Here is a 15,544-nt window from a genome sequence, read left to right on the forward strand (position 1 = left end):
GTCAGGGAATTTCTACTCGTAGAACTACCCCGTATAACCCCCAGGGTAATGGACAGTGCGAACGATACAATGGGGTGATCTGGAAGGCAGTTATGTTGGCTTTGACATCCCGGAACCTTAAGAATACGCAGTGGGAAATGGTACTGCCTGATGCGTTGCACTCCATTAGATCATTGCTTTCAACAGCTACTAATGTGACCCCCCATGAAAGGCTCTTTAATTACCCGCGGAGATCCTCTATGGGATATTCGGTACCTTCATGGCTTACTATGCAGGGACCTCTGCTGCTTCGACGCCATGTTAGATTGTCAAAATATGATCCTTTAGTGGAGGAGGTGGAGCTGTTGGAGGCAAATTCCCAATATGCTCATATTCGATTCCAAGATGGGAAAGAAAGTACTGTTTCAATTAAAGATTTGGCTCCTTGTGGTGGCCAGCCCTCTTCTGAGGATACTAATAATAGTCACGATTCAGATAATGTGGATGTTGTTATAGATACTACGAATATTTCCAATCCTACTGCAGATAATTATACTTCTATTAGTCAGCCTTTGATGGATGTTCATGACCGTCCTAGTTTACTTCCTGATGGGATTTCCAATCCGGAAACCGTTGATAATCGGGATATGGATAGCCTTCCTGCAGAAGATACTTCAGTGTCTCCAGGTGTGGGAGGGCAAGGAATTTCACCAAGGTTAAGAAGGTCCACACGAACAAGATATCCGGTCGACCGATTGAAAATGGACTTTTAAATTGATAGTAATGTTTTAAAATTGTTGAAATATTATATTTGTATTTTAGTTGTAAATAAATTAATTATAAATTGTAAAGGTTGTTTTAGGTTGGAGCATGTTTTAAAAGGAGGGGTGAATGTGGTGTTTATTTCCTATGCTTAAAAAGAAGTATTGTGATTGGTGAATGGGGTGGTTGTTCTCTGTGTTAGTAAGAAGTATTGTAATTGGTTGTTTGTTTCTACCTTGAGATATGCTGTAAACTCATTGGTAGTGGATGTCAGGTGATTTGTGGTGGCCATCTTAAATTCAGTTCTCTCCAGTCATGGTTGGAGACTGGTGTTGAAAGATGTGCTACTGGATTTTTAATGTTAATAAAGCCTAGATTAGAAAGGCAAATCTATTCTTTATTTCAGTTCCCCATTATAACTTCCCTTGCTTCTGACTGCAAGGGACCGACACTTGATTTCACTAATCTTTTTCTCTTCACATGTCTATAAAAGCTCTGACAGTCAGTTTTCATGTTCCCTGCAAGCTTACTTTCATGTTCTATTTTCCCCTTCTTAATTAATCCTTTTGTCCTGCTTTGTTGAATACTAAACTGCTCCCAATCCTCAGGGTTACCACTTTTTCTGGCCAATTTATATGCCCTCTCCTTGGATCTTATGCTATCCCTAATTTTCCTTGTAAGCCACGGTTGAATCACCCTTTTTGTTTTATTCTTATCCCAAACTGGGATGAACAACTTCTGTAGTTCATCCATGCGGTCTTTTAATGTTTGCCATTGCCTATCCACCGTCAACCCTTTGAGTGACATTCCCCAAACAATCCTATCCAATTCGCACCTCATACCATCATAGTTCCCTTTATTTAAATTCAGGACCCTAGTCTCCGAGTCAACTACGTCACTCTTCATCCTAATGAAGAATTCTATCATATTATGATCGCTCTGACCCAAGGGACCTCGTACAACAAGATTGCTAATTAATCCTCTCTCATTACATAATACCCAGTCTAAGATGCCCTGATCTCTGGTTGGTTCCTCGACATATTGTTCCAGAAAACCATCCCATAAACATTCTAGGAATTCCTCCTCCACAGTATTTTTACTAATTTGGTTAGCCCAACCTATTTGTAAATTAAAGTCACCCATGATGACAGCTGTGCTCTTACTGCATGCTTCTCTAATTTCCCTTTTAATGCCATCCCCAACCTCCGTATTACTGTTTAGAGGCCCATATACCACTCCCACTAACGTTTTCTGCCCCTTGATTTTCCTCAGTTCGATCCAGACAGATTCCGCATTATCAGAGTTCATATCCTTCCTTTCAATTGTGTTAATCCCCTCTTTAACCAGCAATGCTACCCCACCTCCCTTTCTGTTTTGCCTATCCTTCCTAAATATTGAATACCCCATGATGTTGATTTCCCAGACTTGGCCACCCTGGAGCCATGTTTCTGTAATCCCAATCAAATCATATTCGTTTACCTCTATTTGCGCAGCTATTTCACCCACCTTGTTCCGAATGCTGCTTGCATTAAGACACAAAGCCTTCAGGCTTGTTTTTTTAAAGCTCTCAGACCTATATGAATTATTATTTACTGTGACCATGTTTGATTTAAACCGTTGAGTTCTCTGCCTTCGAATTTTGTTTTTCTCCTTCCTGTCTTTTGCTTTTTTCCATGTTTCCCTTTCCTCTGTCACTCTGCTCAGGTTCCCAACTTTAGTTTAAGCCCTCCCCAAAAGCACTAGCAAACACTCCCCCTAGGACATCGGTCCCGGCCCTGCCCAGGTGCAAACCGTCCCATTTGTACTGGTCCCACCTCTCCCAGAACTGGTTCCAATGTCCAAGGAATTTGAATCCCTCCCCCTTGCACCATTGCTCGAGCCACGTATTCATTTGAAATATCCTCCTATTTCTACTCTGACTAGCACGTGGCACTGGTAGCAATCCTGAGATTACTACCTTTGAAGTCCTATTTTTTAATTTACCTCCTAACTCCCTATATTCTGCTTTGGGAACTCATCCCGTTTTTTACCTATATTGTTGGTGCCTATGTGCACCATGACAACTGGCTGTTCCCCCCCCAAAACATTCTGCAGCCACTCCGAGATGTCCTTGACCCTTGCACCAGGGAGGCAACATGTGGTGTATGTGCCTTTAAGAGCAATTATGGTGTATGTGCCTTTAAGAGCCCCAGGTGTGCGTAATGCTGGTAATTCCCACTTGGGCTATATAAGCCTGTGTATTGTGCATATCCTTTAGAACCCCCCCCCAGACTTGCTTAGTAAATACCTATGAACCAACTCCTGTCTTCAGTGTCTGAAGTAGTACACACGGACACTACAGTGGTGACGAAGTGGAAACGGACTTACCTGCAATTCGGCAGCACCTCAAGGACATCGATTCCTCCAGCGTCCAGAAGACTCAAGGAAGTAATAGAAACTGTGGTTTCACCAGCTGGACAAGCTGGTGGCAGGTACTGCGCTAATCCTTCCCGGGCGTCAGGCTGGGGCTCCAGCGGCGGGCTCTACAGCTGATACAGGCAACAAAATCGGAGGCAAGCAATAACGGACTGGGAGGGTGCACTCGGGAGACGGCCGGCGCGGCAAGCAGGTCAACGTTTAGACCTCCATTGGGAATGAGTCTCCAACAGTGAATAAACGGAAACCACAGTAAAACAGCGTTGTTATCGGTAGCAGCGGCGGGAAAGCGCAGGAAGCGCCATATCGTTGCTACAGAGGGAAAAAAAAAAAGCGCGGGAAGCGCCATATCTTTTCTGAAATGCCTAAGTCTGGCAATATTGATGCTTTTGATAACGAAACAGAGCCTAACTTTGGCAATATTGATGTTTTTGATAACAAGATAGAGGATTGGACCACATATGTAGAAAGAGTGGAGGTGTTTTGCACCGCAAATGGAATAGAAGATAAAAAAAAAGCTTCAGTGCTTCTGGATCTAATGGGCGCAGAAACATACAAGCTGTTACGCAACTAAATCACTCCAGCCGAACCGATGGACAAGAATTTTGAGGAGATTGTTGATACCCTACACTGCCAATTCGAGGCAGGACTGGCAGATTCTCTGCAAGACAAATTCATCTGCGATCCCCTAAGTGTAGAAACACAAAAAAACGGTATCTTCTGGAAAAGATTTAACACTGGGCAAGGCTTTCAGTGCAATAGGAGCGGCAAAGATACAGCAAAGGCCACAGGACTTCGGCACCCATGAATTGACACGGGTTTGCGAGAGATGTTATCGCTGTGGCAGATCCAACCATGACCAGAGGGATTGCTGGTTCAAAGAAAAAGCATGCAGGCGATGCGGAAAGATGGGACACATTCCACGTGTATGCCGATCTGAAAATTAAAAATCCACTAACGGGAAAAGAATCAATAAGGAAAAGCACAGAAAGGTACAAATGATGACGGACAGTAGCTCCAAAGACCAGAAGAGCGATAGCGACTCCGGGAACAAGAGACTAAGCTCTCTCAAATTACATAATGTAATTGCCAATGAAGATTACCAGACCATTTGGGTTACCCTCATAATAGCAGGGTCCCCAGTTAAAATGGAGCGAGATACAGGATCAGCTCTAACCGTAATAAATCGACGAGATTACGAGAGGCTATTTTCGCATATACCTCTAAAAGACACATCCATTATCTTAAAAACATATACGGGGCAGAAAGTATACCCCAAAGGAAAAATAAAGGTGCCTGTGGTATACAACGGCAAAGAAATACAAAAGTTGTATTTATACATTCTACAAGATGGTGGTCCACCGTTGTTGGGACGTGAATGGATAAGGAAGATACGTTTAGACTGGCACTCCATTCAGGCACTGACGGTGACCAGTAAGGAAAAAAACAATGATGACATCATACCTGAACGATTAAAAGACATCTTGGCCAACGCCAAAGAAGTGTTTCAAGAGAAACTAGGAACCTTGAAAAGCATCACCGCCTCAATAAAAGTGGAAGATGCAGCAATTCCAAAATTTATTAAGGCAAGACCGGTGCCATACGCAATACGCCTGGCAGTCGAGGCAGAGCTGGAGAATTTGGAAAAGGCAGGCGTATTATCCAAAATAGATTGGAGTGAATGGGCAACACCCATCATTCCAGTCATGAAAAAAGCATTGAAAAATAACTCTGAGGAACAGAGAAAAAATTCGCATCTGTGGGGACTTTAAGGTGACTCTAAACCCGGTCCTTCACATGGTACAGTATCCTCTTCCGAGGATAGAAGATATTTTCGCCTCACTATCCGGAGGAAAACGTTTCACAAAAATTGACTTGGCACAGGCATATCTACAGATGGAGGTTGAGGAGACCTCTAAAAAGTATCTCACAATAAACACACACAAAGGCCTGTACCAGTACAATCGACTGGTTTTTGGAGTAGCATCAGCTCCAGCTATCTGGCAAAGCGCTATGGAGCAAGTCCTGCAAGGGATTCCGGGGACTCAGTGTTACCTAGACGACATCCTTATAACAGGAGAAAACGACAACGAGCACCTTGCCAATTTGGAGCAGGTGCTCACTAGGCTGAAAGAACGGGGCCTACGAGCAAATCGCCCCAAGTGCGAATTTTTCCAAAATCAGATATCATATTGTGGCCACATAATTAATAAGGAAGGGTTGCATTAGTCACCTGAAAAAATTGAAGCAGTTATAAAAGCCCCAGCACCTGAAAATGTTTCACAGTTGAGGTCATTCCTGGGATTAATAAATTACTATCATAAATTTTTACCGAACTTATCAACTATTCTACACCCTCTTAATGATCTTCTACACACAGGGGTGATTTGGAAATGGAATGAAGACTGTAAACATGCCTTCCATTAATGTAAAGACTTAATCACATCCGAGAAAGTTTTGGCTCATTACAACCCATCACTACCAATCAGACTGTTGTGCGATGCATCCCCTTATGGCATAGGAGCGGTATTGTCCCATAGAGTCCCTGATGGCTCGGAACGGCCGATAGCTTTTGCGTCACGCTCATTGAACTCAGCTGAGCGTAACTATTCCCAGATAGACAGGGAAGCACTCAGCCTGGTATGGGGAGTGAAGAAATTCAACCATTACCTACACGGACAAAAATTGACCTTGCTGACTGACCATCAACCCCTCATCTCCATATTCAACCCTAAGAAAGGTGTCCCCATTATGATGGCACAAAGACTACAGCGGTGCTCCCTTTTTCTAGGGGCACACCAATACAACATTGAATACAAAGGGTCAAAACAGCATGGGAATGCTGACGGTTTATCGCGCCTGCCATTGCCAATGATAGAAGAGGCACCTACAGTAGACCCAGTAGAAATTTTCCACTCTACCATAGTGGAATGTCTACCGGTGACAAATTCTGCCATTGAAAGGGAGACCAGAAATGACCCTACTCTCTCACGGGTCTACGATTTAACAATGAAGGGATGGCCAGCACATGGCGAACCACTGTTGCCAGCATTCTCGCAAAGAAGAGAACAGCTGTCAGTGTGCCGAGGAACCTTGATGTGTGGATCCAGAGTGGTGATTCCACCCAAACTCCAGGATAAAGTGCTAAAGGAGCTTCACGAGGGGCATCTGGGTGGAGTGAAAATGAAGAACCTAGCTAGGGCGTTTGTATGGTGGCCAGGTTTCGATGGAGACATCGAAGACATGACCAACAGCTGCCTAGGATGCCAGAAGGTCCAAAATGTTCCGCCACAGGCCCCTCTACATCCATGGGAGTGGCCCTCATCTCCCTGGCAAAGGTGCACATCGACGTTGCTGGTCCATTTATGGACTCAATGTTCTTAATCGCAGTTGATGCACACTCCAAGTGGCCGGAGGTAATAAAGATGTCCTCCACCACCATGGAGAAAACCATCACAGTATTAAGGAACATATTTGCCAGGAATGGGCTGCCGGAACATATATGTTCTGATAATGGACTGCAATTTGTGTCCGAAGAATTCAGAAAGTTCTTATAGAACAATGGGGTAAAGCACTACACGTCCGCCCCATACCATCCCACCACCAATGGATTGGCTGAAAGGTTTGTCCAGACCTTCAAGAAGGCCATAAAGGCCATGGGTAATGAAGACATAAAACTTCAGCACAAGGTGGACAACTTCTTATTTGCATATAGGAATGCAACACATATGGTTACAAACCAAACTCCCGCCATGATGTTCTACAATAGAAACCTAAGATGCCGGCTGGATTTGGTCAAGCCCAACATCCGAAGGGACGTGGAGAACCGGCAGTTTCAGGGCATGAATGAAAGGCCAACTAGGGCCTTCCAGATAGGCCAACCGGTTTTGGCCCGGGACTACCGTACCGAGAAATGGCAGCCTGGAACTATCTGCACACGACTAGGACCACTGATGTATACCGTGGACATCGGAGAAAGCATAATAAGGCGCCATGCTGACCAAATCATCAAGTCATCCGAAAAGGGACAACCTACACCACCATGCTATACATCTAACGATGAAGTAGAGATACTCATATCTACCTCCGATCCGGTGATACTGGAACCCAATGAACCCGACACTGGCCTTCAAGTCGAATCAGCCTTGCCAGAAGAACCTACTACACCACCAGAAACTACTACACCCCCGAGGCGTTATCCGGACCGAGTCAGGAAGCCTCCTGAGAGACTAACTTATAGTTAATTAATACAGCAATGTATATTATTTTGCATATAACATGTAATTAATAATTACTTAAAATATGATGTACTAGTTAGCTAGAAGGGGAGGAATTGTGGTGTATGTGCCTTTAAGAGCAATTATGGTGTATGTGCCTTTAAGAGCCCCAGGTGTGCGTCATGCTGGTAATTGCCACTTGAGCTATATAAGCCTTTGTATTGTGCAAATCCTTTAGAACCCCCCCGCCGCAGACTTGCTTAGTAAATACCTATGAACCAACTCCTGTCTTCAGTGTCTTTATCTACACACGGACACTACACAACACACCATCCTGGAGTCTCAATTGCGGCCGCAAAAACGCCTATCTATTCACCTTACAATTGTGTCCCCTATCACTATAGCTCTTCCACTCTTATTCCTCCCAGCCTGTGCAGCAGAGCCACCCATGGTGCCAGGAAGTTGGCTGCTGCTGCCTTCCCCTGATGAGTCATCCCCCCAACAATATTCAAAGTGGTATATCTGTTCGAGAGGGGGATGGCCACAGGGGATTCCTGCACGAACTGCCTGTGCCTCTTACTCTGCCTGCTGGTCACCCATTCCTTTCCTGCCTGTACAGCCTTTACCTGTGGTGTGACCAACTAGCTAAATGTTATATTCACGATGTCCTCAGCATCGCGAATGCTTCAAAATGAATCCATCCACAGCTCCAGTACCGCAATGCGGTCTGTCAGTAGCTGCAGCTGGACACACATCCGGCACACATGGTCGTCAGGGACGCAGGAAGCATCCCTGATTTCCCACATATAGCAGGAGGAGCATACTACGGGGCTGGGCTGTCCTGCCATGACTTACCTTTTAATTAATTAATTAAAATTACATGCATCCCACCAATTTCACTTCAATTAAATGATATACTCAAAGGCCCTTGATTAATAGTAGTCCCCGCTACACAACAGAGACCTTAGAAACCACAACATTTAAGTTTCGAAAAATTTTGAAAGAAAATACTCACCAACCAATCACTTACCTGCTACTTGGTGACGTCACACTTCGATTACTTTTTGCTTCCCTCTCCCGGAACCTGGATTGGTAAGCTGCCCCTGGTGCTCCCTCGGAGGTCCGCTGCCTCTCCACTCTCAGGGCTCTGGGCCTCGCTGCCTCGGGCTGCTCCTTTATCCTCCACCGCCTCTGGTGCTCCCTCGCAGGTCCGCCGCCTCTCTGCTCTCGGGGCTCTGGGCCTCGCTGCCTCGGGCTGCTCCTTTTATCCTCCACTGCCTCTGGTGCTCCCTCACAGGTCTGCCACCTCTCCGCTCTCGGGGCGCTGGGCCTTGCTGCCTCGGGCTGCTCCTTTTATCCTTTGCCGCCTCTGGTGCTCCCTCGCAGATCCGCCGCCTCTCTGCTCTCGGGGCTCTGGGCCTCATTGCTTCGGGCTGCTCCTTAAGTACCTCCGCTGCCTCTGATGCTCCCTCACAGGTCCACCGCCTCTCCGCTCTCGCGGCTCTGGGCCTTGCTGTCTCGGGCTGCTCCTTAAGTACCGCCACCACCTCTGGTGCTCCCTCGCAGGTCCGCTGCCTCTCTGCTTTCCTTTATTGGCAGGAAGGAGCGAATCCAATTCATCTTAAACTAGATTGAGTTAGAATTGGGCAAGCTGGAATGTCACAGGAATGCATTGAATGTTGGTTGGTTAATATCGCACATGGTGATTTCCAGGTTACAATAATTTCACCATTGTACTACCAGTAGTTTACAATGCAGGTCATGATGCATTATTGATAGTTCATGATATTATATCAATATTGTATTGTGTGAATAATTGTCAGCAGGACACGTGAATATTGCTCAACTACCGACATTTTTTGTTTAAAATATTTAATTTAATGTAATTTTAACTAATTTTAAATATGTGATGATTTCTCAAAATGTATTTAATGCTTAATGGTGTTTTTTAATGTGATCCCCATTCATGCTTTTGACAGATCTGTGCGGAGAGGCCTTTCAAAGTATGTAGGGAGATTCCCTTCTTTGATTGGTTTCCCATGGCACATATGATCCCAGGGATGCTTGCGAACCACAAGCACCCCTGGGATACCTGGGCCTCGGCACGCGCGGATCAGGAGGGGCCCTGGTTTGGAAGTGTCGGGACCGAAGCAGCCAGCAGTTAAGTTCATAGTATTTTCCCGATTGGAGGCATTTGCACACAGGAAGCCTCCGATTGGAAAATCCGGCCCATTGTGTCAGTTTTAACAAAATCGTCTTCGCTTCCTTTCAGTTATGTCTTACACAAATCAAATTCTGCTTTTTTTAGAGTGTTCTTCAATTTATTCCTTCGATATTTTGGCTCCTCTCCTAATGACATCGATTTCTGGAGTAGGGATTCAGAGAAATGCTAGCTTGACCAAGTTAAACTGATCCCTTGTGGTAAAATCCATAAAATGGACCTAAAGCATATACATGTATTTTATTTGAAAATATCACTACGTGAGTGTATGTGTGTGTGTTTTGCTTATGTTTAATTGTTACTTAGAGGAATTATTTCGAAGGAAGATTCCTATTGCCTACTTTACAAATTTCTGCCCAAGCTGTAAAAGACGAATGGGATGGTATCAGGAGCGATCTACAAGTGTTTTCCAACTCATATTAAACACAATGAATATTAAGTCAATGGCGGGTAATATCGGAATTCAACTAGCATATTATCTGTTTTATTGCAAAAGCACACACTCTCTGCACGCAAAGATACATGCTAAGTTGATAGACAGATAGACAGACAGACGGATAGATAGATAGATAGATAAATAGACAGACAGTCAGACAGGCAGTCAGACAGATTGATAGCTAGATATTGATATACCTATCAATTCCTCCAATAAAAGGCAAAGAGTTACGAAGGTGACTAAAGGTTTTTATTGACTAAATAACAGAGCCCACTCTCGTGGGTGATCCGATCCAAGCAGGAGGAATACCAGCCAGTCGCTCACCTTTATACCCGGCCTGGTGGGTGGAGCCAAGGCGGAGTCGGCAGTGGTCATCCCAGGTATAGCAGTGTGGCAAGAGGCGACCTCGTACCGTGATACAATAGTGGTCAGTGATACAGTTATAACGAACAGTGGTGAACAGTGCTAACTACTAACAGTGATACGATAGTGAACGTGGTTTACCACATTCACCCCTTGTTTAGAATTAAGTCCGGCGGGGTGAAGTGTACTACCAATTCTGGTAGGTCAGTCTCTCCGGAGGCTTCGTAAGCCTCTCCGATCGCCGCAGCGGTGGTGTTGCCTTATCCGGTGCTGGTGCCTTATCCGGTGTTGATGCTGGTGTTTGCTTGGTCGGCGAGGGCTCGTGGGGTTCCGGCATGCCGTCTACCTGGACTGAGGTTGGGGGGGTTGGTGGCGGTGTTTCCGGATCGGCTGAGGGTGCGAGGTCTCGTAGGGAGACAGTGTCCTCCCGCCTGTCTGGGTACGCCACGTAGGCGTACTGGGGGTTGGCGTGCAGGAGGTTCACCCTCTCGACCAGGGGGTCCGTTTTATGGGTCCTCACGTGTTTCCGCAGCCAGACCGGCCCCGGGGCGGTCAGCCAGGTTGGTAGAGTGGTTCCCGTAGTCGACTTCCTGGGGAAAACGAACATTCGTTCATGGGGGGTGGTGTTAGTGGCCGTGCAAAGTAATGACCAGATGGAGTGCAGCGCTGTCGGGAGGACTTCTTGCCAGCGGGAGGTTGGGAGGCCCTTAGACTTTAAGGCTAAGAGGACGGCCTTCCATACCGTCGCGTTCTCTCTTTCCACCTGACCGTTACCTCTGGGGTTGTAGCTGGTGGTCCTGCTTGCTGCAATACCTCTCTCTAGGAGGAATTGCCGGAGTTCCTCGCTCATGAAGGAGGAGCCCCGGTCGCTGTGTATATAGTTCGGGAACCCGAACAAGGCGAAGAGGGCATTCAGGCACTTAATGACCGTGCTACTGGTCATGTCGGGGCAGGGGAAGGCAAAGGGGAAACGGGAGTACTCATCAACGATGTTGAGGAAGTACACATTACGGTCAGAGGACGGGAGGGGCCCCTTAAAGTCGATGCTCAGGCGCTCGAAGGGGCGGGTGGCCTTGATCAGGCTTGCTCGGTCCGGCCTATAGAAGTGCGGTTTGCACTCCGCACAGGTCTGGCAGTTCCTGGTCATGGTCCTGACCTCCTCGATGGAGTAGGTCAGGTTGCGGGCCTTAATGAAATGGTAGAGTCTGGTGACTCCGGGGTGGCAGAGCTGGTCGTGGAGGATCTGAAGCCTATCGATATGCGCGCTGGCGCATGTCATTCGTGAAAGGGCATCAGGGGATTCGTTCAGCTTGCCTGGCCGGTACAAGATCTCATAATCGTAGGTGGAGAGCTCGATTCTCCATCTCAAAATCTTGTCATTCTTGATTTTGCCCTTCAGCTTGTTATTAAACATGAAAGCCACCGAACGCTGGTCGGTGAGGAGGGTAAATCGTTTGCCTGCCAGGTAGTGCCTCCAGCGCCGTACTGCCTCCACGATCGCCTGGGCCTCTTTCTAGACCGACGAATGTCGGATCTCGGGGCCCTGTAGGGTCCTTGAGAAGAAGGCCACTGGCCTCCCCTCCTGGTTTAGGGTGGCGGCTAAGGCGAAGTCGGATGCGTCGCTCTCCACCTGAAAGGGGATGGACTCGTCCACAGCGTGCATCGTGGCCTTGGCTATGTCTCCCTTAATGAGGGAGAAGGCCGCGCACGCCTCCTCCATGAGGGGGAAGGAAGTGGCTTTCAGGAGGGGTCTGGCTTTGTCCGCGTAATTGGGTACCCATTGGGCATAGTAGGCGAAAAGCCCCAGGGTTCTCCTAAGTGCTTTAGGGCAGTGGGGGAGGGGTAGCTCCATGAGGGGGTGCATTCTTTCTGGGTCGGGGCTGATGATTCCGTTCTCCACTACGCAGCCGAGGATGGCAAGGCGCGTGGTGTTAAACACGCATTTCTCCTTATTGTAGGTGAGGTTCAGCCGTTGGGCCGTACGGAGGAATTTCTCCAGATTCGCGTCATGTTCCTGCCGGTCGCGGCCGCAGATAGTGACGTTATCTAGGTAGGGGAATGTAGCCTGCAGTTCGTTCTGGTCAACCATCTGGTCCATCTCCCTTTGGAAGACCGAGACCCCATTAGTGACACCGAAGGGGACCCTAAGGAAGTGGTATAGGCGCCCATTCGCCTCGAAGGCGGTATACTGGCGGTCCTCAGGGTGGATAGGGAGTTGGTGGTAGGCCGACTTCAGGTCGATGGTCGAGAATACTTTATACTGTGCAATCTGATTGACCATGTCAGATATGCGGGGGAGGGGGTATGCGTCCAGCTGGGTATATCTGTTTATGGTCTGGCTGTAGTCGATGACCAGGCGGTTTTTATCGCCGGTCTTTACGACTACGACCTGGGCACGCCAGGGGCTGCTGCTCCCCTCGATAATGCCCTCTTTCAGGAGGCGCCGCACCTCAGAGCTAATGAAGGCTCTGTCCCCGGCGCTATACCGCCTGCTTTTGGTAGCGACGGGTTTGCAGTCAGGGGTAAGGTTAGCAAACAGAGAGGGTGGCGGGACCTTGAGGGTGGAGAGGCTGCAGGTGTTACGCGGTGGGCGGTTTAACGTTTGCTGGTTGTTGACTGTGAGTGGGGGGAGGGGTCCACCGTATGCTAGGGTTACGCTTTGGAGGTGGGATTGGAAGTCCAGCCCTAGTAGGACGGCAGCGCAGAGATGGGGGAGGACGAGGAGTTTAAAGTTTTTATACTCCGTGCCCTTAACCGACAGGGTCACGACACAGTAGCCGCTGATGTCCGTGGCGTGGGACCTCGATGCCATCGAGATTCGGCTGCGCGTTGGTAGGACAGAGAGGGAGTAGTGGCTCACCGTGTCTGGGTGGATGAAGCTCTCCGTGCTTCCGCTGTCGAACAGGCAGGTCGTGGCGTGGCCGTTCACTTTGATGTCCATCATTGACTTGGACAGATGGTGCGGGCGGGCTTGGTCCAGGGTGACGGAAGCTAGTGTGTAGCTGAGCGAGTCGTTGTCATCTGCGGGCGAGGCGGTCGGGCGTGGTGAGTAAAATGGCGTCTCCCACGAGGTAGGGCCCCATGAGGCACTATTGGGGTCGGTTGCCTTAATCAAAGATGGCCGCCCCCATGACTCATGTGTGGGGATGCTGGCCTCAGTTGCCCTAAACAAAGATGGCCGCCCCCATGACTCATGTGTGGGGATGCTGGCCTCAGTTGCCCTAAACGAAGATGGCCGCCCCCATAGTTCGCATGCGGCACTGCTGGCCTCTGAGGATCCGCTCCTGCAGGCCTTGGAGAAGTGGCCTTTCTTCAGGCAGGTTTTACATATGGAGTTCTTGGCTGGGCAGCGTGACCTCGGGTGCTTCTCCTGGCCACAAAAAAAACAGCCGGCGGCCCGATCGCGGATGCCCGATGTCGGGGCCGGTGCCGGGGGTGGCGGGGCCGGTCGGGTCCGGGACGCCGACGCAGAGGTAGGTCCCGGGGGCGGCGCTGGGAAGGGTGCTGTGGTAGGGGTCGGGCCCGAGTCCCAGGGTCGTGAGCAGTACCTGGTGAATGCTTCCTGATCTTGGTGGGCCACTTCCAGGGAGATAGCGAGGTCTTCAGCTTTTTCCATGCTGAGGTCTTTAGCTTCCAGCAGTCTTTGCCGTGAGTACTCGGACCGTAGGCCTTTCAGGAATGCGTCGCGGATATTATCTTCAGTATTTTCGGCTGCCGACACCGATTTAAACTCACAGTTCCTGGCGAGTGCATATAGCGCCTGTGAGAATTCGGCTACTGATTCTCCTGGCTGTTGCGGCCGTGATCTTAGGAGGTGCCTAGCGTACATGTAGTTTACCGGGGTCCGGTACTTCTGTTTCAGCAGGTTGATGGCGGTCTCGTAGGTAGTCATGTCCTCGATGAGAGTGTATACTCTCGGGCTCAGTTGTGCCTGCAGGACACTTAGTTTGGATGCCTGAGGGACGCTGGATTCTCTCAGGTATGATTCGAAGCAGACCAGCCAGTGTTTAAAGTCTGCGGCTGAGTTTGCTGCTTGTGGGTTCAGGTCCAGGTACGGCGGTCTGAGGGCTCGCAGCCAAGCTGGCTGGTGTGGCTGTGCTCCTGGGAGCTGCGCTGGTGGCTCCTCCGCCGGTTGTGACTCGTTGTCGGACATCATTAAATTTAGTCAATAAAATTGATATACCTATCAATTCCTCCAATAAAAGGCGAAGAGTTACGAAGGTGACTAAAGGTTTTTATTGACTAAATAACAGAGCCCACTCTCGTGGGTGATCCGATCCAAGCAGGAGGAATACCAGCCAGTCGCTCACCTTTATACCTGGCCTGGTGGGTGGAGCCAAGGCGGAGTCGGCAGTGGTCATCCCAGGTATAGCAGTGTGGCAAGAGGCGACCTCGTACCGTGATACAATAGTGGTCAGTGATACAGTTATAACGAACAGTGGTGAACAGTGCTAACTACTAACAGTGATACGATAGTGAATGTGGTTTACCACAGATATAAAGATAGATAGATAACTAGATAGATAGATAGATAAATAGCTAGATAGATAGCTAGATAGATAGCTAGATAGATATAGAGTATGGTAGACAGATGAGAAGATAGTCGAACAGACAGCGACCCATGCAGGTAGGCAGAACAGTGGCAAATGGAATTCAATCCGGAGAAGTGTGAGGTAATGCATTTGTGGAGGGCTAAGAAGGAAACGGATTACACATTAAATGGCAGGACACTGAGTAGCATAGAGGAACAAAGGGAACTTGGAGTGCATGTCCACAGATCCCTGAAGGTTGCAGGCTAGGTAGATAACGTGGTTAAAAAGGCATACAGAATGCTTGCCTTTATTAGCCGTGGCATAGAATACAAGAGCAGGGGGGTTATGCTTCAAGTGTATAAAACACGAGTTAGGCCTCAGCTAGAGTTTTGCGTGCAGTTCTGGTCACCACATTACAGGAAAGATGTGATTGCAATAGAGAGGGTACAGAGGAGATTAACAAGGATGTAACCGGGGGTAGAGAATCTTACACATGAGGAAAGATTGGATAGGCTGGATCTGTCTTCCTTGGAGCAGAGGAGGCTGAGGGGAGACATTATTGAGGTGTATAAAATTATGAGGGGCCTAGATATAGTGTGTAGAAAGGACCTATTTCCCT

The 15,544-nt window shown here is 48.2% G+C and overlaps 1 pseudogene; it reads right to left on the reverse strand.

The window, feature by feature from the left end:
* Positions 1 to 1,405: 1,405 nt before the first annotated feature.
* LOC147119785 (uncharacterized) overlaps positions 1,406 to 15,544 on the reverse strand; it is a 56,900-nt pseudogene continuing 42,761 nt past the window's right edge.

Source organism: Somniosus microcephalus, chromosome 4, assembly GCF_052327205.1.
Source record: "Somniosus microcephalus isolate GS21.2 chromosome 4, FLI_Smic_1.0, whole genome shotgun sequence".
NCBI classification, from domain to species: domain Eukaryota; kingdom Metazoa; phylum Chordata; class Chondrichthyes; order Squaliformes; family Somniosidae; genus Somniosus; species Somniosus microcephalus.